The following is a 9,633-nucleotide window of genomic DNA, read 5'->3' as shown; positions in this document are numbered from 1 at the left end:
TCATCGGATGAATGGAGAAAGAAGATGTGGCACATATATACAATGGAATATTACTCAGCCATAAAAAGAAACGAAATTGAGCTATTTGTAATGAGGTGAATGGACCTAGAGTCTGTCACACAGAGTGAAGTAAGTCAGAAAGAGAAAGACAAATACCGTATGCTAACACATATATATGGAATTTAAGAAAAAAAATGTCATGAAGAACCTAGGTGTAAGACAGGAGTAAAGACACAGACCTATTAGAGAATGGACTTGAGGATATGGGGAGGGGGAAGGGTAAGCTGTGAGAAAGCGAGAGAGACGCATGGACATATATACACTACCAAACGTAAGGTAGATAGCTAGTGGGAAGCAGCCGCATAGCACAGGGAGATCAGCTCAGTGCTTTGTGACCGCCTGGAGGGGTGGGATAGGGAGGGTGGGAGGGAGGGAGACGTAAGAGGGAAGAGATATGGGAACATATGTATATGTATAACTGATTCACTTTGCTATAAAGCAGAAACTAACACACCATTGTAAAGCAATTATACTCCAATAAAGATGTAAAAAAAAATTAAAAATAAATAAAAATAAATGCTAATCTCTTTTGGAAACCCCCTTGTAGAAATAATGAAACACCCTCACAGAAATACTAAACTACTACTCAGAGATAACATTTAACCAGCTTTCTGGGCATCCCTTGGCCCAGTCAAGTCATTCAAATTAACCATTACAACCACCTTGCCAGCCATTTGAGTCATCTTGGAATTAGCTCTTCTAGTTTGGTTGAGCCTTCAGATTGCTGCAGACCCAAATGACATCTTGACTGCAACCTTGTGAGAAACCCTGAACCAGAATTACCAAGCTAAGCCATTCCTAAACATCTCACCCACAGAAACCGACAGAATAATAAATATTTACTGTTTTAATGCCTACATTTTAGATAACTAATACAGTGGTCAAATGTATCTCTCTTTCACTTGATATAGAACATTGGTCCTCACTCCTTTTTTCCCTCTGAACCTCCAGGATAAAACACACTCTCATTAGTAACACTGGCTCATGTTGGCAGTGATTCATTGGTAGAAGGGGTGGTGGGCAGAAAGGTAAATCAGAATTTCTTGAGTTTTCTCCTAGAAATGTAAATCAGAATTCCTTAAGATTCAGATACACTTCCTTGGGAGATATAACCATTTTCCTCCCCATCCTCTGAGAATCAGTGGTAGAACATTAACATAGAGCTGAAATACATAAGGCCTTTTCCTTAAAATCCACTTTTGCTATAGATCTTTTCTGATGGTGTCAGTACATCCAGTGCAGGCTTGCCTTTAAAATTGGACTTACTTGAGGGGAAGAAACAAAAAAAGGCTTCCATCCCTTTCAAGAGAAGAAAAAAAAATAGACCCGTTACACAGTTATATTGGAAGGGAAGGTATCAAGAGAAATGCTATGTTTGTACAAACGTACTGCTGCTTGCTCATTGCATCTTCCTATCCAACAGCTTAAGGTCTACATTTTAGGGAAATACAGAAAAAAAAACCACTTTTATTTACTTTGTGAGGACTCTCTGAGTATTTGAATTATTATGCGCTCAAGTATACATATGTATTTTTCCCATTTTTATTTTTTCTTCCAGTTTTATTGAGATGTAATTGACATACAGCACTGTGTAAGTTTAAGGTGTACAGCATAATATTTCGACTTACATAACATCATAAAATGATTACCACAATAGGCTTAGTGTACCTCCATCATCTCATATAGATACAACATTAAAGAAATAGACAACTGTATTTCCTTGTGATAAGAACTCTTAGAATTTACTCTCATAACGTCTTTCATATATAGCGTACAGCAGTGTTATCTTTATCATGTTGTACATTATCTCCCTAGTACTTCTTTATCTTATAACTGTAAGTTTGTATCTTTTGATTACCTTAATCTGAATCCCCTTCCCTGACCCCTTGGCTCTGGTAGCCACAAATCTGATCTCCTTTTCTATGAGTTTGGTTGGTTGGTTTTGAAGTATAATTGACCTATAGCACTGTGACAATTCCTGCTGTACAATATAGTCATTCAGTATTTCTATACATTTCAAAATGATCACCATGATAAGTCTAGTTGTCATCTGTCACCATACAAAGATACTATAAATTATTAACTGTATTCTCCACACTGCACATTTCATACCTGTGACTCATTTACTTTGTAACAATGTTTGCACCTCTTAATTTCCCTCACCTATTCCTCTGTTCCTCTCATGCCCTCTCTGGCAACCACCTGTTTGTTCTCTGTATATAGGACTCTATTTCTGTTTAGTTATGTTTATTCATTTGTTTGGTTTTTTAGATTTCACATATAAGTGAAATCACATGGTATTTGTCCATCTCTGTCTGACTTATTTCACTTAGCATAATACCCTTCATGTTCAAACATATTGTCGCAAATGGCAAGATTTCATTCTTTTTTATGGCTGAGTAGTATTCCATTGTATATTTATACCATTTTCTTTATCCATTCATTTGTCGATGGACACTTAGGTTGCTTCCTAAATAATGCTGCAATGAACATAGGGGTGCATATATCTTTTTGAATTATCTTTTCAAATCTTTTTGTTTTTGTTTTCTTTGCAAAAATACCCAGAAGGGGAATTGCTGAATTGAATGGTAGTTTTATTTTTCGAAAGTGTTTTTTCCTCTGCAAATTTTTGTTACAGTTTGAGAAGGATAGGTGTTAATTCTTCTCTAAATGTTTGCCAGAATTCACCTGTGAAGCCATCTGGTCCCGGACTTTGGTTTGTTGGGAGTTTTTATTACTGATTCAATTTAATTACTGGTAATTTGTTTATTCATATTTTCTCTTTCTTCCTGATTCAGTCTTGGGAGATTGTACATTTCTAGAAATTTGTCCATTTCTTCTAGGTTGTCCATTTAATTGGCATATAATTGTTCACAGCAGTCTCTTATGATCCTTTGTATTTCTGTGGTTTCAGTTGTAACTTCTCTTTCATTTCTGATTTTATTTGGGCCCTCTTTTTTTCTTGATGAGTCTGGCTAAAGGTTTACCAATTTGTCCATTTCTTCAAAGAACCAGTTCTTAGTTTCACTGATCTTTTCTATTGCTTTTTTAGCCTCCATTTATTTCTGCTCTGACCTTTATGATTTATTTCCTTTTACTAACTTTGGGTTTTGTTCTTTTTCTTCTAGTTCCTTTAGGTGTAAGGTTGTTTGAGATTTTTCTTGTTTCCTGAGGTAGGTTTGTATCACTATAAACTTCCCTCTTAGACCTGTTTTTACTGCATCACATAGATTTTGAATCACTGTGTTTTCATTTTCATTTGTCTCTGGGTATTTTTTGATTTCCTTTTTGATTTCTTCATTGACCCATTGGTTGTTTACATATGGGCTTTATTATCCATTATCAAATTTGCATTATCTCTCTCATTTATGACTGGGAACTGGGTTTCCCAGAATCCTCTTCTATGTGTGGTTCCAGATTAGAATTCCAATGAGAGGAACGCATGAGATTTGGGGGGGTAGGAGGTGGGTCAAATGGGTGAAGGTGGTCATGAGGTACACTTTCAGTTATAAGATAAGATCTGGAGATGAAATGTACCCCATGGCGACTATAATTAAAAATGCTGTATTGTGTATTTGAAAGTTGCTAAGAAAGTAGATCTTAAAAGTTCTCTTCATCAGAAACAAAATTTGCAACTGTGTGGTGATGGATGCTAACTAAACTTATTGTGGTAAGTAATCATTTTGTAATATATACATATATCAAATTATAATGTTGTACACCTAAAAATAATAGTTATATGTCAATTGTACTTCAGTAAAAAAAGATGATAAGAAAACAAAGCCAATTTAATCCATAATGTAGCTAAAATGTAATACACTGGCAATAGAAAATATTCTTAAAAAACAAACCAAAACAAAAAAGAAATCCAAGTTAAAATTTGCTCTTTAGGAAACCAGCAGAACCTCAGAGGACTGCTCATTATATATACTTCTCCCACCTGAAGAAGAAAGAGAAAATGAATTGCAATAAATGAACTTTCATTCCACCCAGAGGCTGGAAGCTGAAAGCAATATAATCTAAGTCTGAGAACAGTCTGGTTCTCACTTTTTTATTTATTGAGAATTTAGAGAAGGGAGACTTTGTAAAGACAGTAAAAGATTTTTTTCTGCACAGCCTCCTATAGAAAAGCCAATGCTCTCTAAAAGAGCCTACTAGTAGAATGTTAATATGACATTGAGCTACTCATAAATATAGCCCAGAAAGAGTCAGTTTTATAGTCCCTACCAGAGTGCTATCCTAAACTCACCCTCTTCCCCTTTGGAAAGTCACTATTGACACAGATTAATAAGTAGATTCACACAGAGGAAATAAAATGTTTCATAATAACAATGTTAATACCAATAATTACCATTCACCACGCTAAAGGTTCACCAGGCTAAAGGCTTTAGATGTATTACCTAATTTAATCCTCTCAACAACTCTAATCATCTACTATTTTAAAAATATTATTGCCAGGCACTCTTTTAAGTGCTGGGGATACAACAGTGAACAAACTAGACAAACTAGTTTAGGCAGGTGGATTCTTAACCGCTGCACCACCAGAGAAGTCCCTGTTTATTTGTTTTGGCAATCCTTTAAACTATAAATGACCATTTTTAGCTTTCAGGAATTATACAAACAGGCTTGGGCTAGGTTTAGCCTGCTGGCCGTAGTTTTCCAACCCTTGCAAAAGAAGGAAATATGGAAATATGGGGGTTAGAGGAACAAATTAAAAACTACCATGAGGAAGAAACAAGCCCAGTCCAGAATTTAGAAGATTCTATGGGACAAATGAACTAGTTTATTCAACAATTAAAAATGTTTTTGTTTTTGTGGTACACGGGCCTCTCACCGTTGTGGCCTCTCCCGTCGCGGAGCACGCGGAGCGCAGGCCCAGCGGCCACGGCTCACGGGCCCAGCCACTCCGCGGCACGCGGGATCCACCCGGACCGGGGCACGAACCCGCGTCCCCCGCGTCGGTAGGCGGACTCCCAACCACTGCGCCACCTAAAAATGGTGAGGGGACCTTTCCCCTTTGGTAACCATAAATTTGTTTTCTATGTCTGTGAGTCTGCTTCTGTTTTGCAAATAAATTCATTTGTATCATTAAAAAAAAAATGGTGAGGGGAAATTATAGATTTAAGAAAAATGAAGAGATATACCACCCAAATGCAATGTGTAGGTCCTTATTTGGATCCTGATTTAAACAAATCAGTTGGAAAAAGACCATATATCTATATCTATAGATGATATGGAGAGACAGAGAGAGACAGAGAGAGAGAGAGAAATTTCAGCAGGCACAGGGTATTATTTTCTGAAAGTGTTTGTGTAAGATTGGTATTATTTATTCTTTAAATGTTTAACAGAATTCACTAGTGTAGCCATGTAGGCCTAGAGCTCTTCTCATGAGTAGGTTTTAAAGTACAAATTTAGTATGCTTAATAAATATTTCTTTTTTGTGTCAGTTTTTTAAGTTGCATTTTAAAAGAAATTTGTCTCTCCAGTTTTGGAGGCAGCAGGCTGCCTTGTCACTTCAATTCTTTGATGGATCTAAGAAGAGCTGGTTTCAGTTTTTTCAGCTTTTTACCTTGTTGTGAGGACAGGAGTGATGACTTCGAAGACCTGACATGCTGGATTGGAAACCAGGAGGGAAAGATCTAAAAGAGAGGAAAAATTGATGCAGGAAAGAGAGAAGAGAAAGAAGAGAATGCCTGGAGTGCTGTGTTTGAGCAGGAGAGAGGGGCTGGGATGGACTGTACTAGTGGAGGGCTAGGCTTAGCTCAGAATGTTATGAGTAGTTTATCTGCATTAACAGGAGAAGGTAGAGTACATGGGCACACACGCAGGTTGGTGGGTATATGTGGTCATGGAAGGTTCTGGAAGTCCTCTTTAATTTGCTTCTACTTCATGAGGAAATAGGAGGTAAGGTCTTCTGCTGGGGGGTGGGGAGAGGGAGAGGAAGAAAGAGATATGAAGTAGTATCGGAGTTCTGAAAAGAGGTAAAAGACTATGAAATAACCATTTAGGAAAGTGGGTGGACTGGAGAAAGATGGTTTGATGGCCAGAGAGAATTAGGGCCCACTTGAGAATCTCAGTCAAAATTTTGAAGTGATGCCCCTAGTCTCAGGAAACAACATGATAAGTCCATTATAATAAAAACTGCTAGTCTGTCTCAATGTCCATTTTCCTTTTTTTGATAACAGAAGCCCAGAATTACATCTGGGTACATGGTTCCCCACAATAAAGACATTTCCTAGCTTCCCTTGAAGGTAGGCATAGCCATGTAACTAGGTAACTAAATTCTGGAAAACAGAATATAACAGAAGTGGTTTGTATAAGTTCTGGAAAGAATCATTAAAGGGAGGGTTTATCACCTAAGCATAAGGATTGGGGAAGATAAGGATGATTGAAAGAGAGAAGAGAAATTATGAGAAAGTTACCTAGGAAAGTGGAAGGGTGACTGCACTAGGGAACTATGTTATGATTGTTACAGAGCTTTAGGGAGTTCTCTTGTAGGTTAGTGGCTATGACATCTTATCTTATACATGAAAATGCCTACCCTTAGAGAGACTGAGACTTACTCCCCAAATTTCAGTGATTAGGTGGTGGTGACTCTAAACATCAGTCCGCTATACTTTCTTGACACATCTCCCTGTTTTTGACAGACACTTGAAGCTGTTGCCTGTCTGGAAAGCAGATGGCGTGTCCACTCATCAGTAAGGAAGAAGACGTGACCCCTGAATGAGGAGCCTCACAGCAAAGCTGCAGCCACTACTGCAGGCCAGGCCAATGCTGTGATGCACTTAGCAACTATCCTAGAGCACCTGCTATATGCTTGGTAAAGTGCTTAGAACTAGATATACAAAACGGAAAGGAAGGCAACTAATACTCCTGTGTAGGTTTCTTGTGTGCCTGTCGTGTGCTAGAGCATAAACATGCACTAGAAATTATTTTTTGAGCATCTACTATGTACTGAGCCAGGCACTGTTCTAGGTTTTGAGGGATACAATAGTGAACGCTTCTGGAAACTCATTCTGCTGGATCCTATCCCCCACCTCTGTTTTGATTCACTAAATGGTCCTTTCTCTCCTGGGATTGTGAGTCCTGTGCAAAGTGAGGAAAAGAAGGAAGAAAGTCATTTTTTCCAGTGCTGTACTCTGATAGATGAATAGCCCTTGTCCTTGTTCCTGTCTAGTTTCCAAGCCTGGTTCTCCAGCCTTCCTGTTGATTTTGAAAGTGCCAAGATTATTTTAATAAATCTACTATTTTTTCTTTAAATATTTTAAAACTTTTGAAATTATTTTAAATTAATATAGAGTGACAAGAACAGTTCAAATAACTCCATACCCTTTACCTGGATTCATTAATTGCTAATACTTTACCATATTTACTGAACTCTGTGTGTTTTACATATATATTATATACATGATATATAATTTTTCCTGGGCCATTTCAGAGTTGCAGACATCATGCTTCTTTACCTCCAAATCCTACATTATTTACTTCCTAAGAACAAGCATCTTTTCTTATATTACCACAATATAATGATCAAATTCAGAAAATATAGGAATAAGTAATGCTATTTTATAATATACAACCCATTTTTCAGGTTATACTAGCTGTCCCAATAATATCATTTCTGTCAATTTCCCTCTGTGACCTAGGATCCAATCCCAGATTACACATTGCATTTGGTTGTCATGTATTGATACTTTTTTCTCAAATTAGCCAGAGCTTACCTCTGTTGCTTATAACTAAAGAATCTTAATGATACAGCTTCTTTCTGTTTACAACCAAAGAACCTCTATGATATAGTAAATTTTATCATTTAATGTTAATCAATTCTTCCAGGTAGGTATTAAAATCCTTGTTTTACAGAAACAGACCCACAGACATAGAAAACAAACTTACAGTTACCAAAGGGGAAAGGGGGAGGAGGGATAAATTAGGAGTTTGGGATTAACATAAACACACAACTATATATAAAATAGATAACCAACAAGGACCTACTGTATAGCACAGGGAAGTATGCTCAATATTTTGTAATAATCTATAAGGGAAAAGAATCTGAAAAATAATATATATATATAACTGAATTGCTTTGCTGTACACCTGAAACTAACCCAACATTGTAAATCAACTATAGTTCAATTTTTTAAAAATCTCTGTTTTTCAGATTAGTATCATGAGGCTCAGAGAAGTTAAGGAAGTTGCCCATGATGACACAAAAAGTTCTAGAGCCAGGATTTAGATCCAAATCTTTTCTTACTCCCAAGTCCCTGCTTATTCCATTGCAGGCCTGGCAAACATTAATAAACTACAACCCCTGCACAGTCTTACAGGTTAGTGTGGGAGAGACAGATAAACAAAGAATTAGAATAGATTGGCAGTAAATCCCAACCACAGAAGTATATACAAGGTGTAGATGGAATAGTCAGTGAACTTATTTCAAGTATGACAAGAGATATGGTCAGGGCTTCAACAGCAACAGCAGAAAATAAAATAAGTTTTCTTTCTTGATGCCAACTGGGTATTTATAGACAGTCTGTCTACTGTCCAAAGCATGATTAATATCAGTGCTGATAGGCTAACATCCAACATATGTTCAGGAAGTGCTATGTTTAGTTGGCTAACATTGTTAACTTTGACATCTGCTCACAAAACATTACCTCTTAAATGTTAGGGACCCAAGTAGTTCCTACATCATTTCAATTCTTAGCTGGCCATTTTGATGAGTGGTGACATTATCCGGTTCTGACATTTAGCTGCAACATACTGCAATGATCCTAATCTGTAAGCTTGCTTAAAATCTGCCCTGTTTAGTTTGATAGTTTTAAAATATTGACATTTTTATAAAAGGAGTTCCGAAGGTAAAAGGGCCTGATCTCTTCAAGAAATCTAGAGCCCTTTCTCTTTTCTTTTTGGAAAAAAGTCAAATGTAAGCATTAGGCAAGAGGAAAACCAGAGCTACAAAATCAGAGCAAATAGCATTTCTCATTTCGTGGCTTCAGTTCCGAATCTGGTGACAAAGAGAAAATATGCAAAGGTCAGGAGCTCAGATGGCATTCAGGGAGCTGAGGCTTGGGACAATTATGAGTATTCTCAAAGTAACAGGAAGGCGCTAGCAAATCAGTGGACCCCTGTGCTCAGTCAGGGGGCTGAGCATTTGCTGGGGATCCCAAGAGGGACCTGGGCAGTCTGTGAAGGAGAAGAACTGGAGAAGCACGCAGTGATAATATATGTTACTGATAAGAGTATTTAATTTGTATTTAGCAGAGATTTCCTTTTAATACTTAACTTTCATGTTAAGTTGCTCATAAGTCACTTGCATAAGTAGGTGCTCAGGTAACATTGGACTGGATTAAGCTGAAAGTGGGTCAGACTATTCTACACAGAAAGATTTATGTTATTGGGGCTCTTGGGATGCATGCATCCGCAGCCTAAGCTCTCCCAAACAAGGACGCCTTGTGACCTTCTACCAGCAGCCTAAAGCCTTGGTTTAGGGGTTGACTGATTTAATAAGCATCTACTGAATAGTTACTGTGGATCAGACCTTGTCCTAGGTGCTGGGGACACAAACAAAGACATCTT

This window comes from Leucopleurus acutus (assembly GCF_964270905.1).
Source record: "Leucopleurus acutus genome assembly, chromosome: 8".
NCBI classification, from domain to species: domain Eukaryota; kingdom Metazoa; phylum Chordata; class Mammalia; order Artiodactyla; family Delphinidae; genus Leucopleurus; species Leucopleurus acutus.
The sequence above is the reverse complement of the archived record's forward strand: the minus strand, read 5'-3'. Positions refer to the sequence as shown.